This window comes from Lepisosteus oculatus, unplaced genomic scaffold, assembly GCF_040954835.1.
Source record: "Lepisosteus oculatus isolate fLepOcu1 unplaced genomic scaffold, fLepOcu1.hap2 HAP2_SCAFFOLD_60, whole genome shotgun sequence".
In the NCBI taxonomy this organism is placed as follows: Eukaryota; Metazoa; Chordata; class Actinopteri; order Semionotiformes; family Lepisosteidae; genus Lepisosteus; species Lepisosteus oculatus.
Window position 1 is genome coordinate 779,839 of NW_027168149.1, and position 25,059 is coordinate 804,897.

General features: G+C 45.8%; 10 non-coding genes across 10 annotated transcripts; 6 read left to right on the forward strand and 4 right to left on the reverse strand.

Moving 5' to 3' along the window:
• Positions 1-1,404: 1,404 nt before the first annotated feature.
• On the forward strand, positions 1,405-1,486 carry trnas-gcu (transfer RNA serine (anticodon GCU)). The gene has a single exon. It is a non-coding gene; the product is annotated as a tRNA-Ser (tRNA).
• A 714-nt stretch (positions 1,487-2,200) lies between these two features.
• Positions 2,201-2,274, reverse strand: trnai-aau (transfer RNA isoleucine (anticodon AAU)). Its single transcript has one exon. It is a non-coding gene; the product is annotated as a tRNA-Ile (tRNA).
• Positions 2,275-4,137: 1,863 nt separating this feature from the next.
• Positions 4,138-4,210, forward strand: trnav-aac (transfer RNA valine (anticodon AAC)). The gene has a single exon. It is a non-coding gene; the product is annotated as a tRNA-Val (tRNA).
• Positions 4,211-5,045: 835 nt separating this feature from the next.
• On the forward strand, positions 5,046-5,117 carry trnae-uuc (transfer RNA glutamic acid (anticodon UUC)). The gene has a single exon. It is a non-coding gene; the product is annotated as a tRNA-Glu (tRNA).
• A 2,090-nt stretch (positions 5,118-7,207) lies between these two features.
• Positions 7,208-7,281, forward strand: trnat-agu (transfer RNA threonine (anticodon AGU)). Its single transcript has one exon. It is a non-coding gene; the product is annotated as a tRNA-Thr (tRNA).
• Positions 7,282-13,207: 5,926 nt separating this feature from the next.
• Positions 13,208-13,279, forward strand: trnad-guc (transfer RNA aspartic acid (anticodon GUC)). The gene has a single exon. It is a non-coding gene; the product is annotated as a tRNA-Asp (tRNA).
• A 634-nt stretch (positions 13,280-13,913) lies between these two features.
• On the reverse strand, positions 13,914-13,986 carry trnav-cac (transfer RNA valine (anticodon CAC)). The gene has a single exon. It is a non-coding gene; the product is annotated as a tRNA-Val (tRNA).
• A 451-nt stretch (positions 13,987-14,437) lies between these two features.
• trnae-uuc (transfer RNA glutamic acid (anticodon UUC)) lies at positions 14,438-14,509 on the reverse strand. Its single transcript has one exon. It is a non-coding gene; the product is annotated as a tRNA-Glu (tRNA).
• Positions 14,510-16,863: 2,354 nt separating this feature from the next.
• On the forward strand, positions 16,864-16,936 carry trnam-cau (transfer RNA methionine (anticodon CAU)). The gene has a single exon. It is a non-coding gene; the product is annotated as a tRNA-Met (tRNA).
• Positions 16,937-23,182: 6,246 nt separating this feature from the next.
• On the reverse strand, positions 23,183-23,264 carry trnas-aga (transfer RNA serine (anticodon AGA)). Its single transcript has one exon. It is a non-coding gene; the product is annotated as a tRNA-Ser (tRNA).
• Between the last annotated feature and the right edge of the window lie 1,795 nt (positions 23,265-25,059).

Here is a 25,059-nt window from a genome sequence, read left to right on the forward strand (position 1 = left end):
ATCATAAAATTGTCCCTTCTTCCAGACTCTACTTCTCTCTTGTAGTAGTACAGCAGACCTTTCCAGGTGAGCAGGTCACAGAGTCCGAAATGAGCTTCCTCCATCAAGCAAAGTACCTGAACATGACTCTGTCTTCATAAAAGTGCCCCTGTAATAAAGAAATTAAATCCGAAATCAAGAGGGCAGTTGCCTACTGAAGTTCAAGAAGTCATCAATTTTAACCTAGCAACACATTAAAGGCTGCATCTATACAAGTACGATTCTAGAAATGCTCACCAGATTACGTTTTAAGAAGGAACTGCGCCTCAGGTTCCGCCGAGATCTTAACTCGGATGGCAGGATTCAGAGTCCGGAGTGCGGACTGATGGCGCACGGAGGGTCCACATACTGTGGATCCCTCAGTGATCTTCCGCGTGTTCAAACAGCCAGCGTGTGACTCCCCTGTCCCCGTGACCTCATTGCTCTGCTCTCGCCTCTGTGCAGCCGAGCCCGACTCATGGTAAAGTGGAAAAAAATATGCCCTCAACGTGAGATTGACTCTGGAGTGAGGATAGACGTTACCTTTTTATCGTTGAACAGGATGTATGTGATGTGGCGACTAGGTTCAATTTTGTATCCTCTTTAAAAGATTAAGGACTGGGGTGAGCGTGATTTACCACCCTTTCAGCTAAGAACCCGACGTGCGCACCGTTTAAGCTGCATAGACTCGGTCGTTTAACTCTTCTCCATTAGAAGGGTTAAGGTTAAAGAAAAAAACATTGCTGACTTCTTTTTTTTTTTGCCAGCCACGAGTGCTGATTAGCAAGGTTTGTATTTCATGTTTTGCAAGTTGCATCCATTATAAGAAAAACAAGTTGTTCAAGACAGGAAATGAATGCTTGCATTTAATTAAGTCTAGCCGTAGGCGGTTGTCCATAATGACCAGTTCTGTTCGAGAAGACAGAACAAAAAAGGCACCGCTGGGATTCGGAGCCAGGGTCTCCTGTGTACTAGACAGGCACCTTAAGCAACTAAGCCACGGCGCCCCAGGAGAGCTGTCCTTTGACAGCCACTTGGACACACCACTCAGACACATCTGCATTCGGTGTGTGCTCCGCCTGCTCGCTGAGCAAGTTGCCACCTTTACATATAATAGCAACATCAACACCAAGAGAAAGGGTGACAAATGGCTTTTATCTGGAACTTTTCATGTCCAAGGAGCTCAATGTGCTTTCTGTGTACAACAGGGCCACTGAACTCCACACTGGCCACTGAACCACAGCAGTGGCTTGCTGGCTTGACATCTCCCAAGGAAAATGTTGAAATCGCATGTGGAACAGGAAAATGACCCTCGAGTACGGGGGAAAAAAAAGAAAAAGATCATCTGGAGCGCGCCAACCCATGTCCGGACAGCGCAGATCCCTCGACGAGGTGGCCGAGTGGTTAAGGCGATGGACTGCTAATCCATTGTGCTCTGCACGCATGGGTTCGAATCCCATTCTCGTCGCGCTCCATGTCTGACACGTGTGCCCGTTCGGCGTTGGCCCTCCTGTCGTTTGCTCCGGTTCTAGAGCCGTGCATTTTCTAGCGGTGGCTGAACATGGTATAGTAGGCTAACGTCGGTATCGAGCAGTAACAGTAACGGTATTTACGTGTCGCTGCTGCCAAGTGGCTCTGGGTTGAGACTGCGTTTTCACTTACTTGCAACGCAAACGGAGAAAGCGATTTTTGACAGTCTCTCGAGAGACCGCGCTAGGTGTTTAGGGATAGACTTTGTCAGTTCCCCCTGGGATGGTGGCCTCTCAAATAGTTTGTGATTCCTTATACAGTAGAAGCCTGCTTCGTGGCTTAAATCCAAGCTAAGGAAACGAGTTAGAGGTCTGATGCAGAACTGCGAATTCAATGAAGGGGAACACTACAGTACATTGCACTGTATGTGTGAGGAAAGCTGCCCCCTTCAGTCCCTTGTCGACCGAACAGAGGACTGTAAAGGATACCGCCAAGAAACTTAAGGATTTACCATATTAAACATTGGAAATCCAACCACTTGCATTTGTGACACTTGATTTTGGCTCCACCTAAGACACTCTTAAATCTTCAAACACTTTTCTCTTCTCACGCAACACTCTTGTCTGTCGGCACTATGTGGCAGCGTTGCATGACAACCCCTCTCACCACGGAAAGGAACCTAACAGCTTTGGTAAGAGAGGAGAAAAGGACCTGGCCCGTACGGGGCTCGAACCCGCGACCTTGGCGTTATTAGCACCACACTCTAACCAACTGAGCTAACCAGCCTCACGACAGTGCTCCTCTCTGTGCTGCAAAAAATCAAACTCAGGGAATTTCTTTTGTCCTCCTTTGAATAGAAAGCCGTGTAATTCAGTGTACGGGCTTTCTCGTGCAGTTTCATGGTTCTTGTAACCCAAATCCTACACTGGCCTGAAGTGCCCCCCCATTTCACAGCATTTTTCAGCTGATTTAAAATGTACCTAAAGGAGAAGCATTATTGAAGACCATCAATTACCAAGAGCTTTTTGTCAATGTGCAAAGTGCATCGACATCTGCTTCCAGCTGCAAAATGCCATTCGCGGATGCTGAAGAACTTATTTCCAAGGCAGCGGGTACAAGCGATTGGGCGTTTTAAAACCACCAGGAACAGCAAAGAGGCGCACTTCTTTGCTTGCGCCGAAACACACCGACTGGAGGCAGATAACGTAGTCGGCAGGATTCGAACCTGCGCGGGGAGACCCCAATGGATTTCTAGGCCATCGCCTTAACCACTCGGCCACGACTACAGCAAGCCCCACAGCCGCTGCGTTCTTGCTACAATCTTACCTGGATCGCGAGACGCCGGCGGAAGCCTATTTCAAAGTCGTTTTCCGTTTCAAAAAAACATTTCCAAAATACAAGCCTTGCAGACAGACACGCCTCAGAGGACTTAAGGGTGGCTTCATGTCGGAATGATAAAGTCTCCCCGTCCGGACATGAAAATGCCACTTTGTTACAGACAAAAAAAGAATCAACAACAGAGAAATGCCCACAAGCATTTGAAAAGCCGCACCACGTCGCACTTGAAATAGCTCTTACATTAGTGGAAAACACAAACGACCAACTCGGAATGACTTGCTTTGGACGCTTTTCAAAGCGTTCTTTGTGCACGACGACTGCGCCGCCTAGCAGATACAAATGGGTTGTACAACTTTGAAGTAGCAAATGGAAGAGGGCTAAGCCTCCTCTCTTTTAGCCCAGGTTCGATCTGTCTCCCAGAATCACCAGGGCGCACGCACACACACACACCTGTGCCGTTGAAGTGCTCTGCTTCATTTCTAAGGGCAACTCAACATTCACTCCTACCCCGAGTGCAGAAAAGACAGCGTCTGCAGCAGCAGCAGCTCAGGTCTCTGCACAGGAGCTAAGCTGCCCCCATCTCCTCTGCTCTGCTCTGCGGCTCCTGCGGAGCGGAGTCCTGCCTGGAGCCGTGTTTGCAGGCGGCAGCTCCCCGCACCCTGTCTGTGCGTCGTGTCCAAGAGCTCCTGGGAGGAAGAGAGAGCCCTCCCACTCGGGGGCTTTTCCACGGTCTGTGTGAGGAGGGGCGGGTGTGTCCAGCAGCTTATCGAGCGGAAGCCTGGGGCGGCGGAGAGCTGTGATCGTGCAGACCTTGAGGTGTCACCTCTTTGTCTGCTTTCCCGCCCCCCCTCCGCCCAAGCTCTGCTCAAAAGTAGCCCGGCAACCCCTCACACCTGCACGTGTCACAACCTAAGGTGTGGTCATGAGACACCCATGGGGTGTTGTTCTGTTCTTGCTAATTGTTTCCTGCCCGTCGCAGGCAGGAGTCCATGCGAGGAAGATGCGCTGGACAGAGCTCAGAGGGCGCAGCTGGGTGGCTTTCCTTCTGAGTGACGTTCCTGCAACACTCTCCCGCTCCTCTTGGTGCGCTCATGCCGCAACACAGGAAGGCTGGAGCAGGTGGCTGTGCGCTCTGTCCACCGCCGAAATAGCTCAGTTGGGAGAGCGTTAGACTGAAGATCTTAAGATCCAGGGTTTCGGTATTTTGTTTCATCGCGCCCTTTGTTCCTCTCTCCAGCGCCCCCTGCCTAAAGTGACGCTTCCCTTTCTCAGCCGGAAACGCAAGCGAGACACCAGCAACTGTCCCTGCAGGTTTCCGTAGTGTAGCGGCTATCACGTTCGCCTAACACGCGAAAGGTCCCCGGTTCGAGACCGGGCGGAAACAGCCTCGTTCTGCATGCTCCTGTACTTCACAGAGGTATTGAGCGACCGGTCATTTGTTCCCAATGTATTTCCGGTGCCTTCATGCAGTCCACGTTCCGTCTGTACACGGAGCCGATCATTTGCAATTGGGTTGTGCCGACAGACCAGGACGAGCCTTGTCGGCTCAAAAGCAGCGCAGGACCTGCAAGAACAGCAGAAAGATTAGCATCCAGCGGGGGCTTCTTAGTGAGCCCAAGATCTCATCAAGAATCGGCTCCAGCAACAGGGCTGGGCGCATTGTTCCATTCTCCGACCACTCTCGGTGTAAACAAGTCCCTCCTGGTCTCTGCTTGAATTGCACTTTCCTACGTTTGCTTTGGTGTAACTGGCTTCCCCTGCATGGGCGAATGTGAAGAAGATCCTTAGTAAGTAATTGAAGAAACCCGAGAAGAGGTCAGAGTGGCCTCTGTCGTTCATCAACGATCCAGTCAGGCAGTACTCCTCTGTAAAGCGCCGTTCGTTCACATCGATTGGCTTTTTTTTGCCTTCATTCGTGCAAGTAGTAAAAGCAGACGCCCCTATTCTGCCGTGACCCGGATTCGAACTGGGGTTGTTGCGGCCACAACGCAAAGTACTGACCACTATACGATCACGGCGAGTTACCGATACACACGTGGCAGGGCGGAAAAGGCTGTGCTCTCTTCGTGTGACATAATTCGGAAAAGTCCTGACGTTGCATTTCAACTGAGCCCCAGTATACATCGACCCTTCGACACTCTGAGTGACAACTCTCTTGCGTGTTTTCTAATATTTCTGTGGTTTGCTTGGATGATGCCCGGAACAGCAGGGTTGCGTGCTCCCATATGGTCTAGCGGTTAGGATTCCTGGCTTTCACCCAGGCGGCCCGGGTTCGACTCCCGGTATGAGAACGTGTTAATTTTGCCTCCTGCTTTCCAAAAGATCAGCACCGTGTACGAAGGAGCCGCATTAAAACTACTCGAACGTGCAAAACGTGCGAGAAGAGGGGGCGCTTGTTTCCAGCCGAAACTTCTCGCGTGTGAGACGAGCTGACCATCGCTGCAGGAGGTGGGAGGGTTACTCTGGTAGACAGGGCTGACCTTTGGCAATAGGATTTATACTCTCCAAGATGATATTTGCACTTTCTGGAGAGGCGATTTTCTCCACTTCAGTAGCCCGATTTCGTCGATTGCGTGGAGAGGGCTGTAGAATGTGGCGCCGCCTTTCCTGCTCCGTCCATGACAGGCGTGCTGGACTCTGGAGAGAGAGCACGGTCCATCAGCGCACACCAATAAAGGCACTGGAAGCCGCTGAATCGCATTGGCGAAGCTCAGCACTGGGCCGCTGGGCACATCTGACCACTGTTTCCGTAGTGTAGTGGTTATCACGTTCGCCTCACACGCGAAAGGTCCCCGGGTGGAAACGGACTTCAGACTTCTTTTGTCGCCACGCACAAAAGGGGATTGGGGATTCGCCTAGCGCTGTTATCGAACAGACCCACTCACCTCTTAGTGTGGCGGGATCTGCACAGTGCATGTCGCAGCGCATCCTGCTTTCACTTCAATGCGCGTCCTGATGTACCCCTGTCTCCCGCGTGACAGGTGGGGACAGGTGACAGGTCCTATACTAATGAGGAAGACATCGCTCTCTCCGACCCCCCGGCATCGTGTCCCGACCCACCATGCTGGAAGCCGACGCGTGCTGTGATTCCTTTACGGAGCAGAAATGACAACCGAGGAGCCGAGAGATCATTTCAGCATTTCGCGTCTGAACGGAAAACACAAACAACCAACTCAGAATGACTTGCCTTTGACGCTTTTCAAAGCGTTCTTTGTGCACGACGACTGCGCCGCCTAGCAGATACAAATGGGTTGTACAACTTTGAACTAGTAAATGGAAGAGGGCTAAGCCTCCTCTCTTTTAGCCCAGGTTCGATCTGTCTCCCAGAATCACCAGGGCGCACACACACACACCCGTGCCGTTGAAGTGCTCTGCTTCATTTCTAAGGGCAACTCAACATTCACTCCTACCCCGAGTGCAGAAAAGACAGCGTCCGCAGCAACAGCAGCTCAGGTCTCTGCACAGGAGCTAAGCTGCCCCCATCTCCTCTGCTCTGCGGCTCCTGCAGAGCGGAGTCCTGCCTGGAGCTGTGTTTGCAGGCGGCGGCTCCCCACGCTCTGTCTGTGCGTCGTGAAATTAATTAATAACGTTAATAAATTTATAAAGTTAATTTATAAAGTTAATAAAGTTATAAATTAGAAATTAATAACGATATAATTATATTCATGTACCGCAACACAAGAATAGTACACGCTGTACATTGTCTGTCGATAATGTTTCTGTAGTGCTTTAGTGGGTTAGGTTCCTGACTTCCATGTCACACGGTCTATGATTGAATCCCATGGAACTATGACTTTATTTTTTAACAAACATTTCTTTGAAAAAATGAAACGTTTCCCTTGGTCAGAGATTAAATAAAACCTCACTTTTTTAGGTTTTACTGTGCAGAGTGAGGTTTTACCTCACTTTTTTTGAGCAGAAGGTTTACTGTGACCTGAGAAGGGCCGGCATCCAATCACGGTGGTAAATACACACAAGCTCTCACTCATCTGAGCTACACGGCTACCAAGATGATCTCGGGTGCGCCGAGCTGGTACGGAACATATTGAACTGATCGACGGCGAATTGTCTCTCAGACAGGCTTTTCACCTCTAAGCTCCCTGACTGACAGTGATCAGCTAGGTAGTGAAACAGTCAGCTGCTTCTAAGCCTTAAACAGCTGCATCTCGGTGCTTCCACGGAGAGATGATTTGAAAGCCGAACATCACCCATTGGGAACACCTTACTATCACTAGTTTAAGAGACTCTTAAGGTCTTGCAGAGGTGCCTGTCTAATAGCATGCGCTTTGCAAGCTATAGGTGTTTAGGCTGAGGCAGAATGCCTAACAAAATGTTTTTCTAAAGGTGTGTCCAAGTGGCTGCAAAAGGACAACACTCCCGGGGCACTGTGGCTTAGTTGGTTAAAGCGCCTGTCTAGTAAACAGGAGATCCTGGGTTCGAATCCCAGCGGTGCCTTCTTTGTTCTGTCTTCTTGAACAGTACTGGTCATTATGGACAACCGCCTACGGCTAGACTTAATTAAATGCAAGTATTCATTTCCTGTCTTTAACGCGACTTGTTTTTCTTAAAATGGATGCAACTTGCAAAACATGAAATACAAACCTTGCTAATCAGCGCTAGCGGCTGGCAAAAAAAAAAGAAGTCAGCAATGTTTTTTTCTTTAACCTTAACCCTACTAATGGAGAAGAGTTAAACGACCGAGTCTATGCAGCTTAAACGGTGCGCACGTCGGGTTCTTAGCTGGTAAATCACGCTCACCCCAGTCCTTAATCTTTTAAAGAGGATACAAAATTGAACCTAGTCGCCACATCACATACATCCTGTTCAATGATAAAAAGGTAACATCTATCCTCGCTCCAGACTAAATCTCACGTTGAGGGCATATTTTTTTTCACTTTACCGTGAGTCGGGCTCGGCTGCACAGAGGAGAGAGCAGAGCAATGAGGTCACGGGGACAGGGGAGTCACACGCTGGTGGTTTGAATACGCGGAAGATCACTGAGGGATCCACAGTATATGGACCCTCCGTGCGCCATCAGTCCGCACTCCGGACTCTGAATCCTGCCATCCGAGTTAAGATCTCGGCGGAACCTGAGGCACAGTTCCTTCTTAAAACGTAATCTGGTGAGCATTTCTAGAATCGTACTTGTATAGATGCAGCCTTTAATGTGTTGCTAGGTTAAAATTGATGACTTCTTGTATTTCAGTAGGCAACTGCCCTCTTGATTTCGGATTTAATTTCTTTATTACAGGGGCGCTTTTATGATGACAGAGTCATGTTCAGGTACTTTGCTTGATTGAGGAAGCTCATTTCGGACTCTGTGATCTGCTCACCTGGAAAGGTCTGCTGTACTACTACAAGAGAGAAGTAGAGTCTGGAAGAAGGGACAATTTTATGATGCTTTGGAAGGTAATGTTTTTTTTTTCTTTGAAATCGAAATGAATCAGAATAGCAGTGCAAAAGACAAACTCTTTGGTTTGGTTTAAAGAGATATGGTTTTAAAACAGACAACATGTAGAAAACAGGTGTTTCTCACTTTTGGAAAAGAATGGACCGGGGGTAATATTTTACTAGTTGCAGGGCTGAGCTCACTGGGTTACAGTCCTGCAGTGTTACACCAGGTCCAGTGGCGCAATGGATAAGGCGTCTGATTACGAATCAGGAGATTGTAGGTTTGACTCTTACCTGGCTCGGGTCATTTTTAAACACATCGGGCTGCTCCCTAAGTAGTCTGTGCTACTTACTGCATTGTAATCGTACCCAGTAAGAGATTTCCTTCATGTAAATGAACTGCACCTGACAGCTTTAGAAAAACACCTGGGCTCAGTACGGTGCTGAGAGCTCAGCGTTGCTGTTCTAATTAGCACGCACTGCATCGGCTATGAGCCCGAACCTTTCAATTATTCCGATCAGTAAGTCAACACGTAGTCCACATGAACGGTAGAAATATTCTCTTGTCTGTCTCTTGTTTGTATAGAACTGAATGTCCCTGACAATGTACTGTTAGTTTTAATTGAAGAACGGCATTTGTGTTCAAATATACCAGACAAGTTTATGTAACTGCTCATGCGACACTCAGTTGTAATTAGTCAAGAAATAAAGTCGAACAACAGCTGCGGGTTTGATTCTGAACGTATCAGATTGCAGCGCCTTTTACTTCCATTGACAAATGATAGAGATTCGAAGAGAGATCCTTCAGACCAGCAAGCAAACCCACGGCTATTTCGGTTTTCTATCTAGGCAACGTTGGTGTTTGCAATAGCATACATGAAAGCGTGATGCAATTTCTGTGGCTACATTTGTTGCACGTCATGCACAGTAAGAGTGTTTCTAACACCAAATAAAAAGTCAACAATTAGCGATCACGCCTTCTCCTCAGTTAACCCACTGAAACCCTTGCTGTTAACAGTTCTTTACTGCGTGCTTTACCAGCACCTACATATCGTGTCGGTTCTTTCAGCTTTATTCATTAGGTTTTCAAAGGCATAAGCAGAGCACCAGAGGTGCGAAGGCAAAGTGTGTGGTTATCTGAAGAATTGATGTCCATGGCAGCAGGTCCAAGCGATTTCGCGTTGTTATAGTACCAGGAAAGGAGAAGCGGCACTTCGCCTCTGCCGCGCAGGCACAAGGCGACATGCGGCAGACGCCGGAGTCGGCAGGTTTCGAACCTGCGCGGGGAGTCCCCAACGCATTTCGATCCCATCGCCTTAAACACTCGAGCACGACAAATGCGAGCTCGCCGCCGCCGCATTCCTCCTATAATCAAACACGGACTGCGAGGTGGCTGCGGATACCTTTTTAAAGTTGCTCTCCGTTAAAAAAAAATACCTTTCACAAGATACGTGCCGGCAGACAGACACACCTCAGAGGGTTTAAGGCTGGCTTCACGTTCAAATGATAAAGTCCCCCCGTCCGGATGTCAAAATGCAACTTTGGCAGACAGAACAAACATCAACAAACCACAAATGTGGACAAGGATTTTACAAGCTGCACCACACTGCACTTTCAAAAGCATTTACGTTCGTGTTAGACGCAGGACTTGCCTTTGATTTGCGCGCTTACGAACGTCATGGAAAACGAAACAAAACTAAAGCCCTCAGCTCCTGCACGTGATTATAATGCCGTTACGTGTCGAAGCAGTAATTTACGTCATCCTACCACTGCAACACGGGGAATAGAGAGAAATGAGCACACGCTACGAATCGTCTCAATCACTCCCTAGAGTCGTAAGGCGCATTGAAGGGTGCACCCCCATCATTAATCGTTGCGCCTCTGTGAAAGGAAAGCTCTTGGGCAGTCTTTGAAACAGCTCGGATGAAACACTTGATTGCTTCCATGTGCATCTGGAGCCCACCCAGTGGGCAAAAGACGTATAATATACGTCTATTAAACGCATACCTTATACGTCTAAATGTGGTCTACAATTCGTCTAGAATGAAATTCTAATATACGTCTAAAGTTATACGTCAATTATACGTCTATGTTTAGACGTTCATTATACATAAATGGTTGGAGTTCTATTATACGGATAAATTTAGAGGACTATTATACATATATGGTTGGAGTTCCGGATAACTTTAGAGGTCTATTATACGGATAACTTTAGAGGACTATTATACGTATATGGTTAGAGGTCTATTATACGTATAACTTTAGAGGTCTATTATACGTATATGGTTAGAGGTCTATTATACGTATAACTTCAGAGGTCTATTATACGTATATGGGTAGAGGTCTATTATACATCAAAGATAGATTTTATAGGTGTAGAAACAAGTAAACCAAGCCAATGATTAGATTTAGAAATGTATTCTGAAAATACACATTCACACCTGAAACATATGTATTTCAAATTATACATTGTATACAATCAATTAACAATCAACATATGGGCAATAATCATAAAAAAACACAACTAGTCTTAAACTTCAGCTACAAATTCTGGTAACATGGCAATATACAGTATAGTAATGACAAACACAAAACTAATTACATTAACACACTAACTCAAAACCACATTTTGATTCAAATATACATTTTAAAATGTACAACTTCTATATTTCCAAGAAAAAAAAATATTACAATGGAAGTTAAGATGATTTTTTTCCACTATTTGCAAACCCTGTCTAATTGTCCTAACAGTTAGAACCAAAAACCTATTATTTTCAGTGTCCAGATCTCCTGGCCCCCTGTCTTTCATATGGATTCTTCAAGTAACACATTGCATGCTCCTTTATTTCTTTTTCTGTTGATGTAGGGTGGGACTTCAGCACCGCAGCTAGGAGAAAATGATATAATATTACTTCCCAAATAAATGATGATTAATATCTTCTTTAGTATAATCTAAAAAGTGAACGGTTTACTAAGCTCAAAACTGAAATAAATGTATGAAATTTGGCTTGCATCATAGCAGTTGAGCAATAAAGTCTGTCCTAATTAAAGAGTACCCAAAGTTTGAAAGTACAACATAGAATAAGAATAGAGAAACGGCAAAACGATTTTGTGTCATCTTCCCCATTCACACTATTTTATGTGCCATTTTTTGCTTATTCACGTACTATTTTAATCAAAATAATATTAAGAAAGATCTGTATGTATTCAGATAGTATTATTATTGTTCATACTTACTCGTCAAAAGAGGATTGCTGAGATATTTGCGGATATACTTCTACGTTTGAAAAATGTGTCCAAAATTGTGACCAACGAATACTAGCAATGCATTGTGGTATATAACCGGAAAATATGCTGGGTTCGATATTTTCTCAACGTATGCGTTTATTAATGTTGTCGATATTATGGTTGAAATATAACATTGATAATACATCGCGGCTATGTGCCCCCTGCTATGAGCTGATGTGCAATTTTAACGCATGTAGTTAGTAAGGATCGGTCACTGTTGTATGGTATTATATATAATGACATTATGGAATAGGATGGGGACAGGCCTGGCATCACGGGGGGAGGGGGGAATGTTGCCCCTTCAGTTTTGGGCAAAAAGATTTACCTAACTTAATTTGCGCCCTAAAAAAATAGTTGTACTTTGTCAATGGTCAGACAACACTAAATGACAGGAACAGTCACTCAGTCTGTTTGATGGGCAGGAGGGCTATCCGTCCAGGAACTGCACATATCAGTGTCGTTATTGAGTGTCAACATTACGATCCTGTTTGCTCAGGTGGACCGATTCCTTGCAGTAGTTTATCATTATACTTAAAATCGTTATATAACTAGGACTAGTTATAGCAGTCTGTGCTTTCTGTTGGTTTTACAACATTTTTTCTTAACGATTCAGAACGTCCATGTAGCTGCAAAAATGAACGCTTATGGTACTTTTCGCTCCAGGCAATACTCTCCAGTGAGAGTGACGAAAAATGTGAAACTGAACTTCATCGCAAATACCAGATTGCTAGTCGATATCTTCTATCATAAAGCACTAATTAATGGCATAGCTGCGAGATTTCATTTGGGTAGCTGCACCGTACAGCTCCGTTTCAACCGAAATATCACCCCCGCTCAGAATTTCAGACGCCCCCCTACAGATTTTTCCCCGGGCACCGCGCACTGATGGGGGACGGGGTTTCCAGGAAATGGTATCAACTTTTCTCAAGAAAATAAAAATAGAAACTCTATAGGCACTCAAACATTTTACTGTTTTTTTTTTCAGGCAGGTGGCAAGACCCCTCCGCAAAACCCTTGTATGCCAAGCTGTGGGCATTGATTCGTCGAATATACGTATATTCACGGCGAAAATACGGCTATACGTATATATACGTCGCCTCGACGTATAATCAACGTCGAATTGCAACCGTAAAATCGACGACATTAATAAATGCATATATAACGTCGAAAACACATCTAACACTAGGAGTATACGGCACTCTGCACAGTGTACGAAGTAAATTATTTTCGCAGTAATTAATTTACACGTGTATAATAAATATAGTAAATATAATTAATTACTGCGAAAATAATTTACTTCGTACACTGTGCAGAGTGCTGTATACTCCTAGTGTTAGATGTGTTTTCGACGTTATATATGCGTTTATTAATGTTTATTTCACAGTGTCGTGCACCTTTTCATTGCTCTCGCTTTCAGAGCCTCCGCACGGCACACGACTCGACATCAGGAAGCACATTGAAGTGAAAGCAGGGAGCGCTGCGACATGCACTGTGCAGATCCCGCCACACTAAGAGGTATATAAGCGTCAAAGGCAAGTCATTCCGAGTTGGTCGTTTGTGTTTTCCGTTCAGACGCGAAATGCTGAAATGATCTCTCGGCTCCTCGGTTGTCATTTCTGCTCCGTAAAGGAATCACAGCACGCGTCGCCTTCCAGCACGCTGGGTCGGGACACGATGCCGGGGGTCGGAGCGTGTGATGTCTTCCTCGTTAGTATAGTGGCAAGTATCCCCGCCTGTCACGCGGGAGATCGGGGTTCGATTCCCCGACGGGGAGTAGCTTTTCTTTTACCTCCTTAGAGAAAGGACTGCCTTTCACTTCTCTGTTTTCTAACACAGCGTCGTGCACCTTTTCATTGCTCTCGCTTTCAGAGCCTCCGCACGGCACAAGACTCGACATCAGGAAACACATTGAAGTGAAAGCAGGGAGCGCTGCGACATGCACTGTGCAGATCCCGCCACACTAAGAGGTGAGTGGGTCTGTTCGATGCACAAAGAACGCTTTGATAAGCGTCAAAGGCAAATCATTCCGAGTTGGTCGTTTGTGTTTTCCGTTCAGACGCGAAATGCTGAAATGATTTCTCGGCTCCTCGGTTGTCATTTCTGCTCCGTAAAGGAATCACAGCACGAGTCGGCTTCCAGCACGGTGGGTCGGGACACGATGCCGGGGGTCGGAGAGAGTGATGTCTTCCTCGTTAGTATAGGACCTGTCACGTGGACCTGTCACCTGTCCCCACCTGTCACGCGGGAGACCGGGGTACATCAGGACGCGCATTGAAGTGAAAGCAGGATGCGCTGCGACATGCACTGTGCAGATCCCGTCACACTAAGAGGTGAGTGGGTCTGTTCGATCACAGCGCTAGGTGAATCCCCAATCCCCTTTTGTGCGTGGCGACAGAAGAAGTCTGGTCTGTTTCCGCCCGGTTTCGATCCGGGGACCTTTCGCGTGTGAGGCGAACGTGATAACCACTACACTACGGAAACTGTGGTCAGATGTGCCCAGCGGCCCAGCGCTGAGCTTCGCCAATGCGATTCAGCTGCTTCCAGTGCCTTTATTGGGGTGCGCTGATGGACCGTGCTCTCTCTCCAGAGACCAGCACGCCTGTCATGGACGGAGCAGGAAAGACGGCGCCACATTCTACAGCCCTCTCCACGCAATCGACGAAATCGGGCTACTGAAGTGGAGAAAATCGCCTCTCCAGAAAGTGCAAATATCATCTTGGAGAGTATAAATCCTATTGCCGAAGGTCAGCCCTGTCTACCAGAGTGACCCTCCCACCTCCTGCAGCGATGGTCAGCTCGTCTCACACGCGAGAAGTTTCGGCTGGAAACAAGCGCCCCCTCTTCTCGCACGTTTTGCACGTTGAGTAGTTTTAATGTGGCTCCTTCGTACACAGTGCTGATCTTTTGGAAAGCAGGAGGCAAAATTGACACGTTCCCATACCGGGAGTCGAACCCGGGCCGCCTGGGTGAAAACCAGGAATCCTAACCGCTAGACCATATGGGAGTGCACAACCCTGCTGTTCCGGGCATCATGCAAGCAAACTACATAAATATGAGAAAACACGCAAGAGAGTTGTCACTCAGAGTGCCGAAGGGTCGATGTATACTGGGGCTCAGTTGAAATGCAACGTCAGGACTTTCCCGAATCATGTCACACGAAGAGAGCACAGCCTTTTCCGCCCTGCCACGTGTGTATCGGTAACTCGCCGTGATCGTATAGTGGTCAGTACTTTGCGTTGTGGCCACAACAACCCTGGTTCAAATCCGGGTCACGGCAGAATAGGGGCGTCTGCTTTTACTACTTGCATGAATGAAGGCAAAAAAAAGCCAATCGATGTGAACGAACAGCGCTTTACAGAGGAGTACTGCCTGACTGGATCGTTGATGAACGACAGAGGCCACTCCGACCTCTTCTCGGGTTTCTTCAATGACTTACTAAGGATCTTCTTCACATTCGCCCATGCATGGGAAGCCAGTTACACCAAAGCAAACGCAGGAAAGTGCATTTCATGCAGAGACCAGGAGGGACCTGTTTACACCAAGAGTGGTCGGAGTATGGAACAATGCGCCAAGCCCTGTTTCTGGAGTCGATTCTTGATTAGATCTTGGGCTCACTAAGAGGCCCCCGCTGGGTACTAATCTTTCTGTTGTTCTCGCAGGTGTTGCGCTGCTTTTGAGCCGACAGAGCTCGTCTTGGTCTGTAGGGATAGCCCAATTGCAAATGATCGGCTCCAGGTACAGAAAAAACGTGCGTTTGGTACAAGAGTGCATGAAGGCACCCGAAATACATTGGGAACAAATGACTGGTGGTTCAAGACCTCTGTGAAGTGCAGGAGCGTGCAAGAAGAGGCTGTTTGCACCCAGTCTCGAACCGGGGACCTTTCGCGTGTTAGGCGAACGTGATAGCCGCTACACTACGGAAACCTGTAGGGACTGCTGCTGGTGTCTCGCTTGCGTTTCGGGCTGAGAAAGGGACGCGTCACTTTAGGCAGAGGGCGCTGGAGATAGGAACAAAGGGCGCGATGAAACAAAATGCCGAAACCCGGGATCGAGCCAGGGACCTTTAGAACATACAATCACGAATCGTTAGAATATGTGCGTTTGATCATCAATTGCGTAACAACCACATTCGTTCGACTTGAGCCATCAAGCTCATAGTTTTCAAATCTTGAAAGCTGTCATTGAGCACATCATAGTCTGCAGTACGCCACGTAACTTGCGTACTTCAACAGAAAGAAGAGCAGACAGCTCCATAAATATGCGAGGCGCAGAGAGTGCAAGGCGAGCCGCACACGTTTCGGTGACTGAGAGAGGGCAGTTTTTGCTTCTGCATTTCCCAAGTAAGGACGCATGACAACAAGCGATCGCGGTGCTCATTTACGACATAGTGGTGATGAGTTTTCAGTACGTGTTCTTTTGAACGAGCAATGAGGTTGCTGCCTTGGACAGCTGACTGCACGCTCTCATTGTGCCACGTGATGAGTATTCACCAGGCTCGTTCAGTCATTAGTCACATTCCATCGTTTGCCATAAGCAGATGCTGCAAGGTGATGTGGATATCAGTTCCCAGTCTTGTGGACGAGGACAAAAAGAACACACAAGGGCTCATTCGCAAGTTGAACCCAGGACCTCCCACACCCTAAGTGAGAATCATACCCCTAAACCAATGAGCCACGGCAGCACTTTCCATTTTATTCTGTCAGCGAGCTTGAGGACGGGGGAGAGGCGTCATTCGCTCGTCCAGTCAGACCTTCATCAATAAGTCAAGAAAGCCGCAATTACACGACTGCCTTGCAGACGAAGGGCAGTGAACTGCACCCGGTAAGAGGGGAACAAGCGGCACTAGGCGACACCGAGGCATGAGCCCCAGCGAGGGGGGTTAGCTTGCATGGTACAGCGCTCGCTTTGCATGCGAGAGGTAGCGGGATCATTTCCCACGTCCTCCAGGTGTGTGCTTAGAGCTTGATGTGCCGAAAGGTGTCCTTTAGCCTGTGGTCACGCCTTGCATGGAGAGCGTCATGCAGCTGTCAATCATTTCGCAGCCACGCCCCCTCTTCATCTTCTCTCTGCCTTAAGCGTCTCCGCCACTCTCTCTTGACATTTCATGTCAGCATGTCAGAAGTCCGAGTGACGTTTTTAATGGCTGAGTGAGGGCACGATGCTGAAGCAGAGAGGCCACTTCAGCCAGAGAGACTTGTGCTAGGTGAGATCTGAAAAACAGACTCGCAACAGAAACAGACCAAAAAAGTATCGGTGAGATCAAAAGGCAAATGCAACATCCAGCAGAGGGCGTCTAAAGATTAGGGAACGGGCGACTGAAATCCATGAGGCAAACTTTCCGGCTGTGTACTGCAGCTGGCCTCGTTGGCGTAGTTGGTAGCGCGTCAGTCTCATCATCTGAAGGTCCTGAGTTTGATCCTCACACGGGGCAGGGCTGCTTCCTCTCTTGCTCTTTTCAAACACTTGCGGCAACTGTTCGCTCATAACCACGTCTGGAATGCGTGACCTTTACACGGGGGAGAAGCAACGCCGCATCCCTTTTCTAAAGAACATTCACATTCAGAAATAAGTCAAGAAATTTGCCATTACTTTCGCTCGCGCTGCTGTCAGCCTGCCCATGTTGCCAAAGAAAGATTCACTCGGCGTCAACATGACAGAACAGCGATCACTTGAAAACACTATTCCACACTCCGTAAGCAAGAACTTCAGTGTTTGCAGTCACCCGATATGCCGATAGTCAAAGGAGCACAAAACACGAAGCGTCAAAAGACAAGATGAGTTGATGGAAAGAGCGTTGAATTGATGAGCACAAAAGTTCAGCTCGTACAATAGGCAACGAAGGTCCCGGCGTCATCATCGCACTTGAAAGGACTGCCTTGCAGACTAAGGGCAGTGGGAGGTTGCTGTTTTGAGATGGAGGCATTGGGATGGTGGGCCGAGATCTATTCTTCTTAAGGAATTCTTCATCGTGAAAGATCGGTCCACAGGTCATCCAAAGAACTTACAAATTTTTTGGACTCAGGGAATCACGTGCTTCCGGAAGGGAGTGAAGTGCTCAAACACATGACATGCCCCCTTGATCTCACATGCACAATTCTGCTGCAACATGCACAGCTACCGTCCACACCAGGCAGTGGGGCTTCAGCAGAATTTGCTACGCCACCTGCAATTACATATCCAGCTGCACACATATACATGGCCCCTCTGTCCTTTTCAGGATCTCAAAAAAAAGCATAGCGTGGTTTTCCTGCAACCTGATTGACCGCATCTCCCTCAGAATGTGCCCCGTTGCATTCATTGCTGAAGCAGGACGGAGGCTAACGGGCATGCCAGAACAGTTAGGCTCAGCGATCTCTCCAAAATATTGTGGTTGTAGTGGAAGAAATATGGTTTAAATTGTACCTTGGTATTTCAAACTCTCTCTAGAATGTTATCCATTTCTATTTTATTTTGACAGGAACTGGCTAATGACACTAGATGAAAAGAGAAGAAAGAAAACACAACGTTTCGGCCGTGGAGCCTTCTTCAGGTGTGAGGGCTCCACGGCTGAAATGTTGTGTTTTCTTTCTTCTCTTTTAAGCATGGAATAGACCTATTACTTGTTCCTTTGCAGCCTACGCATGCTGACACAGCTCCCCACCTGAACTGCTAATGATGCCTGGTAGTTTGTGGTACTTGGGTATTGTCTTATGTTTGCTCAAACTGCATATGTGTGATTGCATATTTTTGGGTATTTTCATATGTCAATATTTAATTCACTGACATTCCTGTATGCTTGGAAGAAAGGTAGATTGGATTTGGCACAGGACGCCTGCCCATATTTGTTGATCATTGTTGGGCTGGAAAAACAATGATAAAAAGTGTATGAAAAAAGCTCTCTCCAATATTTCCCTTCTCTTCGCCATGGTTACACTGCCCGTTCTTTCCGTCTTTGGTCCTTCTACAAAGATTCCAGGGCTCTTTTTCCACCATAATATCAGAATATTTTTTTCTCTTTTAAAGGCTGTAGGTGGGGTGTGATGGACTGTACCACTATCATAGAAGATTTTTTCAGGACACATCGCAGTTCCATAGTAGAATTTATCAATAGTAGAATTCCATAGGACATTATTTACCAACATATTACCCAGTGTGAGACTCTGCCAGTAAACCTCAGAGCATTGAGTTCTCCACTGATAAAGATGGCTGTCTGAAGTCATGAAATCCACTGCTGGGATGCCTGAGAGACAGTAATTGAATCTTGGCTGGAATTAGGCTTTCTATTAGTGTTGATCTTTGGGAATTATGTGGTAAAAAGGGAAAACTCCTTTACTTTAGTCACTTTGAATGTTCAAATGTACAGAACCTGCAAAACTAAGCAATGAAAAAAATCCATCACCACTCTCATGATAGCATAACTCATAGTCTCTGCTGTTATGTAACAATACACACTTTCAATTTTCTTATCGCCTGTCTCCAGAGAGAATGTTGTTAGTGCTGATGACCTTGAATTAGACCTTGTTAACTCTGTAAAACAATCTTCCTCTGCTTAGATTTTCACTCAGATTGATTTTGTTCTCAGATTATTCCTGGCAGGACTGAGTTTCTAGGAAATGAAAAGTGAAAGAAAAAGTACAGAAGATCAGCCCTTGAATATACAACATTGTGCAGTGAGATTGTTAAATGTATTAGCTGCTATCCTGTGCTAGAGCCTGTCGTGGTAAGCAGTGGATGACAGGATCTAGCACAGATACTAATGAAACACTGTTAATGAAAGATAAAACACTTGAGTCTTATTTTAGTTTTCCATTTCCCTTTCATTTGTGATGTACTGTACAACAGGCCACAGAACATGCACAAAAACAGATATGCACACATTCACACCAGGCAATGACAGTCTGCCCAGTCAGAATCTGAGCTGAGGTATCAGAATTCTGAATTCCCTGAATTCTGTCATGGATCATCCACAATAAGGGCAAAGTTTGAACACGAGGATCCCCAGGAGAGAGCCTAGTAACATAAATCTTGGAGCAAAAGCAGATGATTAACTTCATAGTTTGTGTGGTTGAGCCAAAGTTGAGCATGAGGATATGTGAGTCACCATTCTTAGAAATGGATCCAACTTCAGACAGGCGTCAAAAGTAAGAGTATACAGTGCTGGGGCAATGACACTTCAATGATCAGAAGGATAACAAGAGTTTTAATGCATTGAAATTGATTTTCTGGTGATGCACACTGTCATGGAACTATTAATTTTTTAAGGATCACTTACTGACGTCAGACAGCTGCCAATTCTCCAGACTGGAAGGATGAACAGTTTATCCCCCTAGGTACCATATTTCCATATTTCGAAGCATTGGAATAATACATGTCATACAGCAACATAAAAACAGGAAGACAAGTATCACAGCCCCTATAATCGGTGTTAGTAACTTAAAAGAAAAACATTCCCCCTGGCCCAAACAGTGATTCTAACCAGGAGAGAAAAGCCGGTGTATCTTTTATGCCTCTCTCTTTATTCACCTTGTCTTTTAGTTCTTTTAAATGCTGAATAGCGAGTGTAAGATTTCCGTAATCATAGTCATTAGCTGGAATATATGTACAACAGGAGTCTCCTACTAAAGCATAGACTCCTCCAGATGCTGCATTTTGAAGGTCCAGCACGAACCTGTTCTGAAGTGCCATTAATCTAACTCCCCTTAATTCTTGTTTGATAGCGTCTAAGCCTTCTAACATGATATTAATAAAAGAGTACATTTCATAAAAAGTCGCATGGGTGAGGCTGTAGAATGAGGCATTAAAGCACATATATAACAAGATGCATTAAATTTCTTTAACTTTACAGTATGATTTATAAATTTATACCACAAATTACTCATATCCCCCTCATTATCAGTTTCATTCAGCCAGTTTGTATACAAAGAGGCTTCGTGTTTAGATTCTTCCTCTTTTGGGGTGGTGACAGGCTTCTACATAAAAAGGAAAAAGGCTGTGCACATCAGTCCCAAGCAGGTTATCCCCATCTGTCCTTGTGGAGACATCACTCCTGCGCTTTGTTCAGTTCGTTTGTGACCTTTTTACAGTGGGAAGCATGAATCCAGGGCACCATTTCTGTGACCTTCACAGCAGTGGCAGTGGTCAGCAGCACCTGGTACAGCCCCCTCCACCTGAGTGAACACCATTTCTTTTTCCTGAAGTCTTTCACCAGAATCCAGTCTCCTTATTCACTCATTAGTTCTTACAGCACAGGTAAATCCCTGTGGGCTGGAGCCCAGCATAATCCTAGGCTTTTTTGGTCAACATTGGTCAACAGATTGGTCAACAACTGGGTAATAACTCTTAGAAAAATCTACACATTGTTCCCCTGCCTCAGCTGTGACGTTTTGTAGAACAATTCTAGCTGAAGTTGTAAAATTTCTCTTTGTTCCGTTCCTGCAAAACATCTTATTATGAACAAACAAACCACAATAATCATTTGCATCTAGGGGAATCACTCCCAAGGGTAACCCCCCTTAAAGCTATATTGTTCTACCCATCAGGTTCTGCCACTAGATAAGAGAACCTTTCCCATGAAATCATTTTTTGACCTTCATGATCCCTTCAGGGCGTACAATTAGCACAGAAGCAGCAGCTTTAGTCCACATGTTTTTCAAACAGGATATTAACGATATGATCATAACGAATAATACCAGACCCACAAATATGTATTGAACCAGAGACCCTCTCCATGTTCCTAGCACAGACTGTAGCCATGCACCAATACCCCAATCATCTGGATTGCAGGATTTACGAAGAAAATTATTTTCGCAGTAATTAATTTATTATATTTACTATATTTATTATACACGTGTAAATTAATTACTGCGAAAATAATTTACTTCGTACACTGTGCAGAGTGCCGTATACTCCTAGTTGCGGCACACACGATACATACAGTAAAAAGCCTCAGGCACTGTGTTAGATGTGTTTTCGACGTTATATATGCGTTTATTAATGTCGTCGATTTTACGGTTGCAATTCGACGTTGATTATACGTCGAGGCGACGTATATATACGTATAGCCGTATTTTCGCCGTGAATATACGTATATTCGACGAATCAATGCCCACTGGGTAAACTCTTGAGCAAACTCTGAACCAGCTCTAAGGAAACTAATCCGATTAGACGTTACTTTGACTCATCTTTTTACGCTCAGTGCTGGATTGCTCAAACTCCAGCTAGGGTTAGGGTTAGCATTCCCACGCTACTTCGACACTTTGTTTACGCTCAGTGCTGGATTTTGGGAACTTCAGGACGAGTGGGAATTTTCTCCTATCTGTCAATTCTGTTTTGTTTTGGAGACTCTTGGCTGCCTATGTTGTACAGTGCAGCGTGAAGGAAACATTTTCCAAAACTGTGTCAGCTCAAAAGTTGTAAGAAAACCTCTCCAGCTGCTTTAACTCTCTTCATTTTTGTCATTTAATGTGACACTCGATGTATAACTGGAGCCTCACATATGCAAATGGTGAGGCTCCAGTTCGACACCACTTTACAGTATCTGACAAAAGCATGGCAGACTGTGCCATGACCGGCAGATAACTTCTGCTTATTTTTACCATATTAAACATTGGAAATCCTCCCACTTGCATTTGTGACACTTGATTTTGACTCCACCTAAGACACTCTTAAATCTTCAAACACTTTTCTCTTCTCCCGCAACACTCTTGTCTGTCGGCACTATGTGGCAGCATTGCATGACAACCCATCTCACCACAGAAAGGAACCTAACAGCTTTGGTAAGAGAGGAGAAAAGAACATAGCCCGTACGGGGATTGAACCCATGACCTTGGCGTTATTAACACCACGCTCTAACCAACTGAGCTAACTGGCCTCACAACGGTGGTCCTCTCTGTGCTGCAAAAAATCAAACTCAGGGAATTTCTTTTGCCCTCCTTTGAATAGAAAGCCGTGTAATTCAGTGTACGGGCTTTCTCGTGCAGTTTCATGGTTCTTGTAACCCAAATCCTACACTGGCCTGAAGTGTCCCCCCATTTCACAGCATTTTTCAGCTGATTTAAAATGTACCTAAAGGAGAAGCATTATTGAAGACCATCAATTACCAAGAGCTTTTGGTGGTCATTTTTAATGACCACAGAGCACTATGACCTCGGTTTTACATCTCATCCGAAAGACAGCGCCCTTTTACAACACAGCGTCTCCGTCACTATGCTGGGACATTGGGACCCGCACAGACCTCAGGGTGAGCGCCCCCCCGCCGGCACCATTAACACCGCTTCCAGCTGGAAGCTTTGTTTTTCCCTGTAGCTTACCCTCATCCGGGTACTGACCTGGCTCACACCTGCTTAGCTTCAGTGGGTTTTCAGTTGCGAGTTGCAAGGGGATGCAAGTGATGGCGCCGCTCGCTGCAAAAGCCACTGCATTGGCCGGGAATCAAACCCAAGCCTCCCGCGTGGCAGGCAAGAATTCTACCACTGAAACACCAATGCTCAGTGTCTGGGCCTTCAAAAAAGACGCTTTTTTGGTGCTCTGTGCAAAAAGCGTCGACATATGCTTCCAGCTGCAAAATGCCATTCGCGGATGCTGAAGAATTTATTTCAAGGCAGCGGGTACAAGCGATTGGGCGTTTTAAAACCACCAGGAACAACAAAGAGGCGCGCTTCTTTGCTTGCGCCGGAACACACCAACTGGAGGCGGACAACGTAGTCGGCAGGATTCGAACCTGCGCGGGGAGACCCCAATGGATTTCTAGTCCATCGCCTTAACCACTCGGCCACGACTACAGCAAGCCCCACAGCCGCTGCGTTCTTGCTACAATCTTACCTGGATCGCGAGGCGCCGGCGGAAGCCTATTTCAAAGTCGTTCTCCGTTTCAAAAAAACATTTCCAAAATACAAGCCTTGCAGACAGACACGCCTCAGAGGACTTAAGGGTGGCTTCATGTCGGAATGATAAAGTCTCCCCGTCCGGACATGAAAATGCCACTTTGTTACACACAAAAAAAGAATCAACAACAGAGAAATGCCCACAAGCATTTGAAAAGCCGCACCACGTCGCACTTGAAATAGCTCTTACATTAGTGGTAGACGCAGGAATCGCCTTTTTATTTACGCTCTTACCAACGCGATGGAAAGCAAAACAAAGCAAAGCAGAGCAAAACAAAACGAACAAACGAAAACCCTCACGTCCCGCACTTGCATATAACGCCGTTACGTGCCCAAGCGGTATTGTACGTCATCCTAGCACTGCACGCCGGTGCGTATGGTATATGGGAACGAGCACACGCCACGAATCGTCTCGAATCACTCCCTACAGCTGTAAGGTGCCTTGAAGCGTGCACCCCCAACATTCTTCTTTGCTCATCTGTGAAAGGTAAACTCTTGAGCAAACTCTGAACCAGCTCTAAGGAAACTAATCCGATTAGATGTTACTTTGACTCATCATTTAAGGGATCCTTGTTAATTGGAGAAATCAATGATTTCGAATGAATTCTGTATGCGTTAAAAGACAGCTATACACAGAAAACATGCAGGACACTGCTCATGATGTTTCCCGAGCCGAAACACAGTGCGTTTTTCCAAGCCATCTGACCAAGCCTGCCCACTGAAAACTGCAGGAGATCGTGTAAAGACGTTCAAGTTTGTAACTACTGCACGCACAGGAAGCAGAATAAATTCCTCTATTCAAACTGTCAAAGGTTTGCTTTGCGAACGCTGCAGGACATCGCACAATCTCTTTTGAACAGGGACAAACGATTTCTTATGGGGCGCAGTAAGTACAGACGTTTAAAAAGCTCCACTCATGCCAATGATGCAGCATGAAGAAGCGCAACCTAAAGTTTGCATTCCTAGCACTGTTGCAACCTAGCACTGTTGCATTCCCCGCATCAGTAGCTAAGAGAATATAATTTACGACTCTTGTTAATGCAGTTTCAGAAACCAGACTGAAATTTCTCAAGTATATTATTTGAATCCATTTGATGTTGGGCAACAACTATTCTTTCAAGACTTTTAGATTGAAATGGGACCTTTGAGACAGGCCTGTAGTTGTTAAGAACTTGTGGATCCAAATTTGACTTCTTAAGGAGCGGTCTAAGAACCACTACCTTAAATTGATCATGTACGACGCCTGACGCAAGCGATGCATTCATCATCATTCATTCATTCATTCATTCATCAGCTTTCATTCCTAGGAGTGAAAAATAACCATTTTTGAAGACATTTTAGTTTCTAAAACACTACAATAAAGTTAAAAACATCAGTTTTATATTACTTTTAGTATTTTTAGTGAAATTAGTCATTTATTGCACTATTTTTAATATAATCTCTAATTAAAAGTGAATAGAATTAAGTTTGGAGCAACAAGGAACACAAAAAAAAAGATTTTAAGGAAAAAAATGATGTCTTCTGTGCCAGGTGCCTGCAAGGGGAGAAAGCTAGAATCCTACCCAGGCTCCTGGAGCTCTGTCCTGGCTAAAGGAGGGTGAATCCATCCCCTTCAAAGCTCCATGAAAAAATGATCATTTAAAATTTGAAAAAAAAAACATCATATAACAACAGTTTTAATTCATAGGAGTGA